At 41.3% G+C, this 15,559-nt stretch overlaps 1 pseudogene; it reads right to left on the bottom strand.

The window, feature by feature from the left end:
• Positions 1-7,780: 7,780 nt before the first annotated feature.
• On the bottom strand, positions 7,781-8,948 carry LOC127697339 (arginine/serine-rich coiled-coil protein 2-like; annotated as a pseudogene).
• Between the last annotated feature and the right edge of the window lie 6,611 nt (positions 8,949-15,559).

The raw sequence follows: 15,559 nt of genomic DNA, 5'->3' as shown, positions 1-15,559 counted from the left end.
CTCTCTCTCTCTCTCCTCTTTCTTGTCTTGCCCCCTTTCCTTCATTCAGAGCCCCCTCTCTGCCTCAGACTCTGCTCCCAATACTCTGCGTTTCTGATTTTCTATTATTCTCCTGGTACTCATGGTTGGTGCCCCTGTGGCTGTTCATTCTATGTCTCACCCTTGGTGCCAGAGCTGAGCGAAGTCATGATCAGGTCCCAGAAGGTGGGCTCACTCTGCCTGAAGTTCAGCATCTGAGCAGCAGGGATCTGTCCAGGGCTACAGTGGTTGAGAACAGGGATGCAACGTGCAGACAACTGACTGCAATCCAGGGCATGAGTCTTCTCTAAACCTTCTCTCCAGAATTGGGATGATGTCAGTGAATGACGTGGAGATGTCAGAATAGAGGCTCACTCATCACTTTTTCACAGCGGTCCAATAAGAGCTGTGGAAACATTTACTTCTTGTGAAGACTATTTGTGAACGACAGAACCACAATGGCATCTCCAACCCAGGGGCCCTTTAGCTTCTTTAGGACTAGAATTCGGTTCTGTATCTATGGTGCTTGCAATATGGGATTTAGTAAATGATTCTGCAATGAATTAGCAAATAGTGAAAGATCCCTATGCCGGTATATTGCACCACAGCTCTGAACCTTGTCAGAAGGGGTCTATCAGGATTGCCTTTTGGCAGAGGCTCACTCCTTCCCACTAAGCATCCTTTGTGAAAAGGACTGAGCAGCATTGGGATTTTGTCTGAGATGCCATTACCAACCTTTACTTAGCCTGTCCTCTTGATCACTGTTAGCATCTGAACCATCCAGGAACGCCAGAAGCTGTTTATAGCCAGCCTCTGAACCCAGTGATGACATCATCCCTAGGGGTCAAGACCTTTCTCTGTTGCCACAGCAACCACCCCATGCCACCAACTCTCGTGTTATTCATTTTACCTGCATTACCTGCACGACACTACTTGTGTTACCTACATCATGGCTCAGATAAAAGTCACGGACCACGACCCATAGCGCTCTCTCTCTCTCTCTCTCTCTCTCTCTCTCTCTCTCTCTCTCTCTCTCTCTCTCTCTCTCTTCTTTCCTTCCTCTTCAGGAGTTCCTCTTTCAATAAAGACCACCCACGTGAGCACTGTGCTGGCTTGGAGTGATCTGTCCAGGAGTACTCTGCTTTTCATCTAACATTGAGGCTGAAACTCGCGCGTGACCACCAAGGGGGTTTCGAGGCTCCACTGCAAGCACCACCACCACTGCTGCTGCGGGGCGCACAGGACTCCACCACGCAGTCTGGCCTCTGCCACGTGGGTTAAACCCCACAGGACCTCATCCGGACAGGTCAACAAGCTGCATAGGCTCACTTTTCCTGCCACCAGATCACCAAAACCTTCACACAGGCATCAGCAGATTGGTAAGGTTTTCCAGGGCAGGGCCCCTTCTCCAAAGAGATTCAGCCACCCTCTATGGGCTCAGGGGATGGACTTTCCACGGTCCCTATGACCAGCCTCCCAGCCGACACCCCAGGTCATGACTTCAACCCTTGGGTGACCCCTCTCTCTCAGAAACGCTACTCATGAAGCGGTTTTCTCTTTTTGCTGTAGAGGAGTCCTAAGCTTAGGTAAATCGTTTTTTCCTGTGAGTCCTGGTCTCACATAGCCACTAGCATACCTGTGACAACCCTGTTTGTCTAGATTGACTGTTTATTTGTATTAGTTATTGAATTTTTCTCAGAATGTGTGTAGGAATAGTTCAGTAACATCCCCACACCCAATGATTATCTGTCATCTTCAGCCATACCTCAAGGTTTTCTTCTGAAATGTCTCCTGGAAAATCTCAAATCTCTAAAACTAACACCCGACTTTTGCCATAAGGTCTGAGATCAATACCCATTAGACAATGGCTGCAAACAGCCACTTAATGTCACATTTGATTCTGTCATTTTAAGGGATCTTCACGTGTACTGCCAGTGGTCCAATAAATGGAAAGAGGTCCTTTATGCTCAAACTTTTACCTATCTTCCGTCCAAACCCTCTCTCTGAAATTCTTGTACCATCAACTTCTTCTAGCTATGCAACCTCTACAGGATGACACCACAGTCCTCAATCCAGTTAAAGAACCACCCCTTACCACTGCAGACTTGTCTCTGCAACCTGGCCTAAAACCCCAGCCTCCTCAGCTTCCTCTTCTCACCAGACTTCCCCAGAGCCTCCTTGCTTGACCTCTCCAGACTCCTTCTCTCCTCCTGGCCCAGCTGCAGGCCGCTCCAATCATTCCACACTGTACCTACTTTCAGCCCTCCCACCACACCTAAGTCTACAGTTAAACCCCCTACTTCTCCCCTCCCCCACCCAACCCAACCCAGCAGCAGTCCTTCCTTTAAGGGAAGTTGCTGGGGTAGATGGTCCAATCAGAGTACATGTCCTTTTCTCACTAAGTGAACTTTCCCAAATAGAACAGAGACTGGGATCCTACACCTCTAACTCTTCGTCCTCCATTAAAGAATTTCAGTGTATTACTCAATCTTAGCTTGACCTTTCCTTGCTCGACCTCTCCAGACTCCTTCCCTAGAATACATGCAGACATGACTCATCAAACAAATCCAACATATCCAATCAGATCTGAGATAGTACCTGACCAGGATGCTCAATGGAGTTATAATTCCCTAGGTGTTATTTTAGCCAGAGATGGATTCATAACATGCCTCCTGGCTGGTCTCTGTAGAGCAGCCTTAAAATCAGCAAATTTTGAAAAAGTCCAAGAGGTCATCCAAGATAAACAAGAAAACCAGTCTTGATTTTTAGAGACCATTACAAAGGCCCTTTTACAACATACTAATTTAGACCCTGAAAACCCAGAAGGTAAGCAATTCCTGATGACATACTTCTTTTCCCAGAGCTACCCTGACATTTTAAAGCCAAACTCAGACATTTGGAGAGGGAACCCCGACCTCCACAGGAAGGAGTCTAAGCACTCACCTGCAAATTGTAGCATCAGAGAGATGAAGAGGCCTGCAGACAAAAGTACCATATGCTGGCAAAGGCTGTGTGACCTTCCCCAGACACTGCCCAGGCTTGCTGGGCTTCTAAGGCTCAGGGACCACCAGGGCGCTGCTACAAAAGTGATCAACAAGGTCATTGAATGAAGGCTTGTCCTAACCCTGCAATCCAAAAGGGCCGTGACCTAGGTGTCATGAGGAGGATTATTGGGCTATCACTTGTCCTGTGCGACTCAGGACAGAGGGACATCACTCTCAGGTAGCCCTCAGCTGATGATCTAGGCTTGCCTATGGACGACTGAAGAGGCCTGAGCTCCCTTGATCCGACTGCTTCCATCACCACCAGAGAGCCGGGGTAGTCATCATGGTATCTGGGCAGCCCATCTCCTTCCTCTTGGACTCTGGGACCACTTACTCAGTCCTGATGTAGTTTTGGGAACTCACCTTTCATTCTTGTTCCCCTGTTGTCATTGTAGGAGGACAACCTTACCTTCCTCACCAAACACCACTACTTTGTTGCATTTTTAGGGGTGTTCCTCTCACCCTTCCTGTTTGGTAATACCAGTGTGTCCTGTCCCCTTATTTGGAAGGCATCTTCTAGCTAAGTGGGGAGCCTCTACTTCATTTGCTCCCCTTACTTGTCTAAACCCAACCTTGCCAGCAGACCCTCTCCTCCTCCTCCTAGCCAGTCAACCTTCTAAATCTAGCATGTTGTTCCCTTTGTCAGCTTCTCAGTAGATCCCCCAGTCTGCGATGATTAGAACCCCTCTGTTGCTAATCATCTTTCTCCTGTTGATAAAGAGGAACACTCCTCCACTGCTGGTGGGATTGCAAGTTGGTAATAAAGACACATGATTCACTATGTTCATAGAAGCCTTATTTATAATAGCCAGAAGCTGGAGAGAACCCAGATGATGTCTTTCCAAAGAGAAATGGATACAAAAAAATGGCATAATTATGCAATGGAGTACTACTCAGCTACTAAAAAGAATGAATTCATGAAATTGTTAGGCAAATGGATGGAACTAGAAAGTGCCATCCTGACTAAGGTAAACCAATCACAAAAGAACACACACAGTATGCACTCACTGATAAGTGGATATTAGCTCAAATGCTCAAAAAGACTGTCCTACCTGGGGATTTATCCTATAATGTCACCAAACAATGACACTATTGTGAATGCCAAAAAGTGCTTGCTGAAAGGAGCCTGATATGGCTGTCTCCTGAGGGACCCTGTCAGAGCCTTATAGATAGAGGCTGATGCTAGCACCCAACCATTGTGCTGAGCGTGGGGTCCCAAGGGAGAAGCTAGATGGAGGATTGGAGGAGCTGAAGAGGTTTGCCTACTCGTGGGAAGAACGCCAATGACTGCCAATCAGACCCCCCAAGGGCTCCCAGGGACTAAGCCATAAATCAAGGGTTATGAATGGTTCCAAGTGAAATTGTGGTAGAGGAATGACTTGTTGGGCATCAATGGGAGGAAAGGTCCTTGGTCCTATGAAGGTTTAATAGATGCCCCAGCATGGTGAAATGGAGAGGGGGTAGGTGGGAGTGGGTTGGGTTGAGGGGCAGCTTCTGGGAGGCAGTGGGAGGGAGGATGGATTGAGGGATTTCTGGGAGGGCAGAAACAAGGAAAGGATATATCATTTGAAATGTAAATGAAGAATATATTCAATAAAAGAAGAAAAGAAAATATCATCCTGACTGGGATAACCCACACCTAAAGGGACATTCAAAGTATGTACTCACTGATAAGTGGATATTAACCAAAATGTAAAGAATCCCCAAGATACAACCCACAGTCCATAAGAAGTTTAACAATACTGAAGGCCCAAGAGAGCATGCTTCAACCTTGTTTAGAAAGGGGCACCCAGCTGGGCAGTGGTGGTGCAAGCCTTTAATCCCAGCACTTGGGAGACAGAGGAAGGATTTCTCAGTTGGAGGCCAGCCTGGTCTATAGAGTGAGTTTCAGGACAGCCAGAGCTACACAGAGAAACCCTATCTCGAAAAACCAAAAAAAAAAAAAGAAAGAAGGAAAGAAAGAAAGAAAGAAAGAAAGAAAGAGAGAGAGAGAGAGAGAGAGAGAGAGAGAGAAAGAAAGAAAGAAAGAAAGAAAGAAAGAAAGAAAGAAAGAAAGAAAGAAAGAAAAGAAAAGAAGAAAAAGAAAAAGAAAAAGAAAAAGAAAAAGAAAAAGAAAAAGAAAAAGAAAGAAAAAGAAAAAGAAAAGGATAAGGAAAAGGAAAAGGAAAAGGAAAAGGAAAAGAAAATGAAAAGAAAAAGAAAGGGGAACACAATAATCCCAGGAGGCAGAGGAATGCAGGGACCTGGGTGGAGAGGGGAGGGGAAATGGAGCAGGATCAGGTTTGAGGGGAGACAGGAGAGAAGCCCAGAGGGCCTGAAAAATGAATGGAAATATGCAGCTGTGGGGGTGGGGTAGGGTAAGGGGAACCTCTAGAAATTCCCATAGACCTGGGATGTGAGAGGCTTGTAGGATTCATTGAGGATACCCTTATTCAAAATGCCCAAGAGTGGGGAGATGTACCCTTTATTTGTAAAAGCCATAAACAGAAAACAACCAGGATGGACTTCAACTGAAAAATGGATTAGGAAAATGTGGCATATTTACAAACTGAAATATCATTCAGCTATTAAAAACAAGGAAACCATGAAATTTGAAGGAAAATGAATGGGATTTAAAATTTTCATTCTGAGTGTGACTGCTATCCATGCCAGCTTTTCTCAAGAGAAAACTTGAAAACCTGAGAATTTCATGAAGTTGTTGTTTTTAATAGCTGTGTAGTATTCCATTGTGTAAATATACCTTTTTTTTTATCCACTACTATGTTGAAGGACATCTGGTTTCTTTCCAGCTTCTGGCTATTATAAATTAGGCTTCTATGAACATAGTGGAGCATGTGTCCTTATTACATGTTGGAGCATCTTCTGGGTATATGCCCAGGAATGATATACCTGGGTCCTCAGGTAGTACTATGTCTAATTTTCTGATGAAGCTCCAAACTGATTTCCAGATTGGTTGTCCCAACTTGCAATACCACCAGCAATGGAGGAGTGTTTCTCTTTCTCTGCATCCTTGACAACATCTGCTGTCCCCTGAGTTTTTCATCTTAGCCTTTGTGACAGGTGTGAGGTGGAATCTCAGGATCGTTTTGATTTGCATTTCCCTGATAACTAAGGATATAGAACATTTTTTTATGTGCTTCACAGCCATTCAAGTTTCCTCAGTCGAGAATTCTCTGTATCATTGTGTACCTCATTTTTTAACAGTTTTAATTGACTCTAGAGTCTCACTTCTAAGGTTCTTTGTATACATTGGATATTAGCCCTCTATCAGATGTATGTATCAGGATTGGTAAAGATCTTTTCCCAATCTGTTGGCTTCCATTTTTTCCTGTTGACAGTGTCCTTTGCCTTACAGGAGCTTTGCAATTTTATGAGGTCACTTTCTTCGATTCTTGTTCTTAGAGGATAAGCCATTGGTGCTCTTCTGTTCAGGAAATTTTTCCCTGTGCTGACATATTCAAGGCTCTTCCCCACTTTCTCCTCTATAAGCTTCAATGTATCTGGATTCATGTGAAGGTCCTTGATCCACTTAGACTTGAGCTTTGTACAAGGAGATCAGAATAGGTTGATTTGCATTTTTTGCATGCAGATCTCCAGTTGACCCAGCACCATTTGTTAAAAATGCTGTCTTTTTTCCACCGGATGTTTTTTAGCTCCTTTGTCTAAGATCAAGTGGCCATAGGTGTGTGGGTTCATTTCTGGATCTTCAATTTTGTTCCTTATCATACCTTCCTGTCTCTGTATCAATACCATGCAATTTTTGTCATTATTGCTTTGTAATACAACTTGATGTCAGGGATGGTTATTCCCCCTGAAATTCTTTTATTGTTGAAAATAGTTTTCACTCTCCTGGGCTTTTTGTTATTCTTAATGAATTTGCTAATTGCTCTTTCTAACTCTATGAAGAATTGAGTTGGTGTTTTGGTGGGGATTGCACTGACTCTGTAGATCTCTTTCAGTAAGATGGCTAGTCTTACTATATTAATCCTGCCAATCCACAAGCACGTGAGGTCTTTCCAACTTTGAGTTCTTTCTCCAGAGACTCCAAGTTCTTATCACACAGATCTTTCACTTGCTTGGTTAGAGTCACACCAAGGTATTTTATGTTATTTGTGACTATTGTGAAGGGTGTCACTTCCCTAATTCCCTTTTTTCAATTGCATATTTTCTTTATTCACATTTCAAGTCTTATCCCCTTTCCATTTCTTATCATCACTGCCCAGCTTGTGTGCAGGATTATGTGCCACATGGCCAGACCTTCTAAAGGACATCTACAGAAACGTTGGCTTCATTTTTCAAGAAATGGAAATAACTGTGCTAGGTTAAGTCAAAAGTATAGAAGACAGGGGACACGAGAAAATCTATGTATGAGATTTTATCCCACCCAAAGCTTTAATATATTTGAAAAGTAGAATTCATGAACTAAAAACTATTGTCCTTCTAGAGTCCTGTCAAGTTTAATAGAAGTGGGTTCAACCTGATTACAACACTGACACCAGTATCACTGATCTGATATTTACAAAAAAGTAATATTTTTCAATAAATTAATGTCAATGGAACACCCAAGTCAGTTATAATACTAGCTGTTTGGTGAACAAGGTCCTAACATCAGACCAAGTCTATAAAGTCCAAATGGATATTTTCCAAACTTCACACATTGAAGATGTGAAACCCAAACCTGTTTCTCTTTGTGTGTGGGTTTGCAATCATACTGAGCATCAAGATTTCAAAAAAACTTCTTGTTGCTTCAAAGTCTTTTAACTTTCTTTATCAATGGAGCTATAGCCAACTTCATCTTCACTCTTAATGCCCATTAACTTCCTAAATTTGACATTTTGGTCCTTGTTTCCAAAATTCATTTTTTTAAGATTTCAGCAGACTGAGATTTGTTGCCTTCTTTCTTGCCTTGCCAGAGCATTTTCCTCTCTTTCTCTTGCTCAGCAAATTTCACTGGATTCACAGCTGCTGGGTTATAGTAACTGGGCTCTGCTGCTATACCTGTCTCTGCCAAGGCTTTAGCTTCCAGGGCCACTATTTGGGCAGCCATAGCTATCTGAGGAGTAACCTGGGTAACCTGGGTTCCTGATTTCAACACTGCCTCCAGTTGCTGCAGCCACTGCAGCCATTTCTTGTTGTTTCTGATTTTGACCATTTCATTTTTTGTTCTTATAGTTTCTTTGTCCTTTTTCATCTAGCTAATCTTCATGGGTAAATTGCTGTGTTTCTGCCTCCGAAGGGAGTTGGACTAGGTGTCTGGCTTAGGCTTCTGCTAAATCTTCTTGGTTTTTTTTTATGCTCTTCTATCTTGACTTCAACTGCATATTCTGCTCCTGGTTCTAGTCCTATGCCTGTGTATGGATCTTAATCAGGAGAATGTTCTGATCCTTCTTTTTCTATATCTGCTTCTAGATGGTGACATCTTCCTGCCTCTGCTTCTGGGTTGGGATTGATTTTCCAATCCCTACTTCTTGAGCAACACTTCTTCCTTTCCCTGTTTCTACTGCTATAGAGTCTTTAACATGATCTAACTTCTGCCCCATGATGACTTCCTTTCTTTGTGTTTGTGTCTGTCCTCACCATTCCCAGATGAATTTAATCATTCTCTTCCTTTGTCAGTAGAGTGTTCTTTGTCATTGTGCTCCTCAGACTTGTGTCTCTTAGAGGCCTTATCTTTGGATTCTTGACTCTGCTTCTGCTCAGGCTCCTGTGCTTGCTTCCATCATTAACTAATTTTTGTTTTCTTTCTCTTGACCTTGACCTCAACTTTGAAAAATGATGTTTTGAGGCTACTGAAAAAATAGATATATTTGACTACTCTTTTTTTCTTTTCTCTATCTGGTGATGTCTTTTCTGGGCCTAATCTCATTCTGTATCAATAGCCACCATTGCTTTTTAGTCCCAGCTGCTAAATTGGTGCTTCCGCTTACCCACACTCAACAGTACTCCCTAATTTCTTTCTCAGCCCGTTTGTCCTTTGAGTAGAGGAAGGTTATTGATTTGGTTGAGTTTATTGTATATCCAGCCATCTTGATGAAGTTCATTATCAGGTTTAGGAGTTCACTGGTGGAATTTTAAGTAGACTATCATATCGTCTGCTAATAGTGATATTTTGACTTCTTCCTTTCCAATTTTTATCCGTTTGACTTCCTTGTTGTCTAATTGCTCTGGCTAGGACTTCAAGTACTATATTGAATAGGTAGGAGGAGAGTAGGCAGCCTTGTCAACTCCCTGATTTTAGTGGAATTGCTTCTAATTTCTCTTCATTTAGTTTGATGTTGGCTACTGGTTTCCTGTATATTCCCTTCACTATGTTTAGATATGGGACTTGAATTCCTGCTGTTTCCAAGACTTTTACCCTGAAGGAGTGTTGGATTTTGTCAAATGCTTTCTCAGTATCTAATGAGATGATTGTGTGGTTTTTTCTGTGAGTTTGGTGCAGAATTTTATCAGACCTTCAATGAAGACCTAATTCCAATACTCTTCAAATTATTCCACAAAATAGAAACAAAAGGAATGCTACCCAATTTGTTCTATGAAGCCACAATTATGCTTATACCTAAATCACACAAAGGCCCAACATAGAAAGAGAACTTCAGAGCAATTTCCTTTATGAATATTGATGCAAAATTCTTGCAAAAAAATCCAAGAACACATCAAAATGATCATTCACCATGATCCAGTAGTCTTCATCCCAGGAATGCACGATGGTTCCATATATGGAAATCCATTTATATAATCCACCATATAAACAAACTCAAGGAAAAAAACACACAATCATCTCATTAGATACTGAGAAAGCATTTGACAAAATCCAACACTCCTTCATTATAAAAGTCTTGGAAACCTCAGGTATTCAAGTCCCATACCTAAACATTTGAAGTGAGAAAACACATTACAAATTCAGATCTTTGGAGGTGGTGATATTTAATTAAATATAGGCTAAGCCTTCTATGGATAAAACATCTTGTTCTCCAGGGTAAAAGAGAGGAGAGCAAGATAAAATTTGCTGCATTGAAGATAACAAACAATAACAATTTTAAAGTCACTGAAGACAATGAAGGATTAATTTCCTCAGTCAGAGGTAGAAAGCCAATACTTCAAGGGGTATGGAGAGGGGTGCATCTTATAAGGAGGGTGGAAAGTCTATTACTTTGGGTGATATAAGCCCTTGAGAATCTGAAAGTTCAAAGTTCCCAGCCTCATGGTGTCCTGCCACACAGCTCCGTCCCAGGTTACAGGATCCCATCCTTTTTTTTCTTTCCATTTTTTTAATTCGATATATTTTTTATTTACATTTCCAATTGTTTCTGCTTTTCTAGCCTTCCCACTCCCCAAAAGTCCCATAAGCCCCCTTCTCTCCCCCTGTCCTCCCACCCAACCCTTCCCACTTCCCCATTCTGGTTTTGCCCTACACTGCTTCACTGAGTCTTTCCAGAACAAGGGGCCACTCCTCCTTTCTTCTTGTACCTCATTTGATGTGTGGATTATGTTTTGGGTATTCCAGTTTTCTAGGTTAATATCCACTTATTAGTGAGTGCATAACATGATTCACCTTTTGAGTCTGGGTTACCTCACTTAGTATGATGTTCTCCAGCTCCATCCATTTGCCTACAAATTTCATGAATTCATTGTTTCATTGTGGCAGAATAGTACTCCATTGTGTATATATACCACATTTTTTGCATCCACTCTTCTGTTGAGTGATACCTGGGTTGTTTCCAGCTTCTGGCAATTATAAATAGGGCTACTATGAACATAGTGGAATATGGATCCTTATTACATGCTGGGGAATCTTCTGGGTATATGCCCAGGAGTGGTATAGCTGGATCTTCTGGAAGTGAGGTGCCCAGTTTTCAGAGGAACCACCAGACTGATTTCCAGAGTGGTTGTAACAATTTGCAACCCCACCAGCAGTGGGGGAGTGTTCCTCTTTCTCCACATCCTTTCCAACCCCTGATGTCTCCTGAATTTTTAATCTTAGCCATTCTGACTGGTTTAAGGTGAAAACTCAGGGTTGTTTTGATTTGATTTCCCTAATGACTAATGAAGTTGAGCATTTTTTAAGATCTTTCTCTGCCATCTGAAGTTCTTCAGGTGAGAATTCCTTGTTTAACTCTGTACCCCATTTTTAATAGGGTTGTTTGGTTTTCTGGAGTCTAACTTCTTGAGTTCTTTATATATATTGGATATTAGCCCTCTATCTGATGTAGGATTGGTGAAGATCTTTTCCCAATTTGTTGGTTGCCAATTTGTCCTTTTGATGGTGTCCTTTGCCTTACAGAAACTTGGCAATGTTATGAGGTCCCATTTGTCAATTGATCTTAGAGCATACGCTATTGGTGTTGGCCACTTGATCCTCGACAAAAGGGCAGAAAATATCCAATGGAAAAAAGATAGCCTTTTCAACAATGGTGCTGGTTCACTATAGGTCAGCATGCAGAAGAATGCGAATTGATCCATCCTTGTCTCCTTGTACTAAGCTCAACTCCAAATGGATCATGGACCTCCACATAAAGCCAGACACTCTGAAGCTAATAGAAAAGAAACTGGGGAAGACTCTTGAGGACATCGGTACAGGGGGAAAGTTCCTGAACAGAACACCAATAGCTTATGCTCTAAGAGCAAGAATTGACAAACGGGGCTTCATAAAATTACAAAGTTTCTGTAAGGCAAAGGACACCATCAAAAGGGCAAATCAGCAACCAACAAATTGGGAAAAGATCTTCACCAACCCTACATCAGATAGAGGGCTAATATCCAATATATACCAAAAACTCTAGTAGTTAGACCCCAGAAAACCAAATAACCCTATTAAAAAAAATGGAGTACATAGTGAAACAAAGAATTTTCACCTGAAGAATTTCGGATGGTGGAGAAGCATCTTAAAAATGCTCAACTTCATTGGTCATTAGGGAAATGCAAATCAAAACAACTCTGAGATTTCACCTCACACCAGTCAGAATAGCTAAGGTTAAAAACTCAGGAGACAGCAGGTGTTGGCAAGGATGTGGAGAAAGAGGAACACTCCTCCACTGCTGGTGGGATTGCAAGCTAGTACAACCACTATGGAAATCAGTCTGGTGGTTACTCAGAATACTGACATGACACTTCTGGAGGACCCTGCTATACCTCTCCTGGGCATATACCCAAAGGATTCCCAGGCATGCAATAAGGACACATGCTCCATTACGTTCATAGCAGCCTTATTTATAATAGCCAAAAGCTGGAAAGAACCCAGATGTCCCTCAGTGGAGGAATGGATACAGAAAATGTGGTATATTTACACAATGGAATACTACTCAGCAATTAAAAACAATGAATTCATGAAATTTTTAGGCAAATGGTTGGAAATGGAAAATATCATCCTAAGTGAGGTAACCCAATCACAAAAGAATACACATGGAATGCAATCCCTGATAAGTGGATATTAATTAGCCCAGAAGCTCTGAGTACCCAAGGCACAATAAGCATAACAAATGACTCCCATGAAGAAGTAAGGAGAGGGTCCTGATCCTGGAAAGGCTTGATCTAGCATTGTAGGGGAGTACCAGGACAGAGAAAAAGGAGGGAGGTAATTGGGAGAATGGGTGGAGAAAAGAAGGCTTATGGGACATATGGGGAGGGGGGAACTAGAAAAGGGGAAATCATTTGGAATGTAAAGAAAGAATATAGAAAAATATATATACATATATATTTTATATATATACATATATATATTTTTATATATATATATATATTTATATATATACATATATATATATATATTATATATATATATATAAAAGAACTGGGAAAGGGGAAATCATTTGGAATGTAAACAAAGAATATAGAAAAAATATATATATATAAAAGAAATGTTCAACATCATTAGTCATTAGGGAAATGCAAATTGAAACAATCCTGAGATTTCACCTCACACCAGTCAGAATGGCTAAGGTTAAAAACTCAGGAGACAGCGGGTGTTGATGAGGATGTGGAGAAAGAGGAACACTCCTCCACTGCTGGTGGGATTGCAAGCTGGTACAACCACTATGGAAATCAGTCTGGCGGTTCCTCAGAAAACTGGGCATGACATTCCAGAGGACCCTGCCATACTACTCTTGGGCATATACCCAGAGGATTACCCTGGCATGCAACAAAGACACATGCTCCACTATGTTCATAGCAGCCTTATTTATAATAGCCAGAAACTGGAAAGAACCCAGATGTCCCTCAGTGGAGGAACGGATTCAGAAAATGTGGTATATTTACACAACGGAATACTACTCAGCAATTAAAAACAATGATTTCATTAAATTTTTAGGCAAATGGTTGGAACTGGTAAATATCACCCTAAGTGAGGTAACCCAGTCTCAAAAGAACACTCATGGTATGCACTCACTGATAAGTGGATATTAGACCAGAAGCTTGGAATACCCAAGACACAATGCACATATCAAATGATGCCCAAGTAGAAGGAAGAAGTGGCCCCCCAGTCCTGGAAAAGCTCAGTACAACAGTGTCAGGGAATACCAGAACATGGAAGTGGGAAGGGGTGGATTTGGTAACAGGTGTAGGGAAGAGGGCTTATGGGACTCTCAGGAAGGGTGGCATCCAGGAAAGGAAAACTCACTTGAAATGTAAATAAAGAATATATCGAATAAAAATAAACAGGAGACAGCAGGTGTTGGCAAGGATGTAGAGAAAGAGGAACAGTCCTCCACTGCTGGTGGGATTGCAAGCTGGTACAACCACTCTGGAAATCAGTCTGGTGGTTCCTAAGAAAACTGGGCATGACACTTCTGGAGGACCCTGTTATACCTCTCCTGGGCATTTACCCAGAGGATTCCCTGGCATGCAATAAGGACAAATGCTCCATTATGTTCATAGCGGCCTTATTTATAATAGCCAGAAGCTGGAAAGAACCCAGATGTCCCTCAGTGGAGGAATGGATACAGAAAATGTGGTATATTTACACAATGGAATACTACTCAGCAATTAAAAACAATGAATTCATTAAATTTTTAGGCAAATAGTTGGAACTGGAAAATATCATCCTAAGTGAGGTAACCCAATCACAAAATAATACACATAGAATGTAGTCACTGATAAGTGGATGTTAATTAGCCCAGAAACTTTGAATACTCAAGACACAATTAACATAGCAAATGATTCCCAAGAGGGAAGGAGAGTGCCCTCTTCCTGGAAAGGCTTTGTGCAACAATGTAGGGGATTGTCAGGACAGAGAAGTAGGAGGGGAATGGGCAGAGGAAAGAAGGCTTATGGTACTTATGGGGAGCAGGAAATCAAGAAAGGGGAAATCATTTGGAATTTAAACAAAGAATATAGAAAATTGAAAAAAAAGGAAAAGAAAAAAAGAAAACGAAAAAAAAGATGCTACAATGAAAGAAAAAGTACTTTGTCCTTGCGACTTGTTTCAGTGATAAAGACTGAAATATGCAGCACTCTGTCCATTGTCATAACAGACCTACCTCTTCCTGACCATTGCTTTCCCATGGCTACAGTTATCTCATGGTGAACCATGATCAAAGCTGCTGTTATGAATTGGGCATTTAGAGATGTCAGCAGAGCTGTCCCTCAGGTTCTCACAGCATTTCTGCCATGATCCTATTCCTTCCTGCTCAGTGTGACTTCCACAAATAGACTTCTCATGAGGCTTTCAGTAACATTCACATACTCTCTATAAGATCTCTTCCTGCAGGAACTGTGAGGACAAAGCACAATGATCAGTGGCCTTTGAGAGTTTGATGTTTTCCCATATTACTCTGTTCATTAGGACATGTGGACAGCCCAAATTGGGAATTTTATTGATGACAGTCATATGCTCGATATTCTAGATAATAAATGAATAAAACAGGCAGTTAGGTTAATGCATTCATTAGAATATGTGTACTTCTTTGAGAGTATGAGGTGATATTGACCACAACTATTTCTTAAATCCTCTGTCACGGGTTATCATAAAAGATTTTTCCTCTGTTAGCTGTGAATATTTAAGAGGCAAAAAGAAGAATTACACACTGGTTCAGTGTTGTTACCAGTGTTGCCATTGTGGAAGATGTCTCTGTCTTTTCTTTTTATTAATTGACTGTTTATATCTTTTAAAACATTTAACTCTTAGTCTACATGTATTCCATTATTCTTACATTTATGAATATATCTATACAAAATATACATCATAAATTCAGCTCTTCCAATTGGTGCCACTAATTGATATGTGTAGCAATTCTACTGAATTTGGTATGCATTTAAGTATTTCTTGCCTCTTCCTCTTGGTGTATGTAGAGAGAATTTTTATCAATAACAGTTTTTATAGGTGACAATAAAAACCAATCCAAAGGAAAATCCACACAGGTAAAGGAACTCATATTGAGTTTCCTGTTTGGATGTTTGGGTTAAGTTCTAAATATGCCATATGTAGATATAATCCAAAGTGACAAATTGATTTTAGAGTTGGTGTCTGTCAGAAGACAAGAGCATTAGTAGTAACAATCTGAATA

This window comes from Apodemus sylvaticus, chromosome 1 (genome assembly GCF_947179515.1).
Source record: "Apodemus sylvaticus chromosome 1, mApoSyl1.1, whole genome shotgun sequence".
Taxonomy (NCBI): Eukaryota; Metazoa; Chordata; class Mammalia; order Rodentia; family Muridae; genus Apodemus; species Apodemus sylvaticus.
The sequence above is the reverse complement of the archived record's forward strand: the minus strand, read 5'-3'. Positions and strand labels throughout refer to the sequence as shown.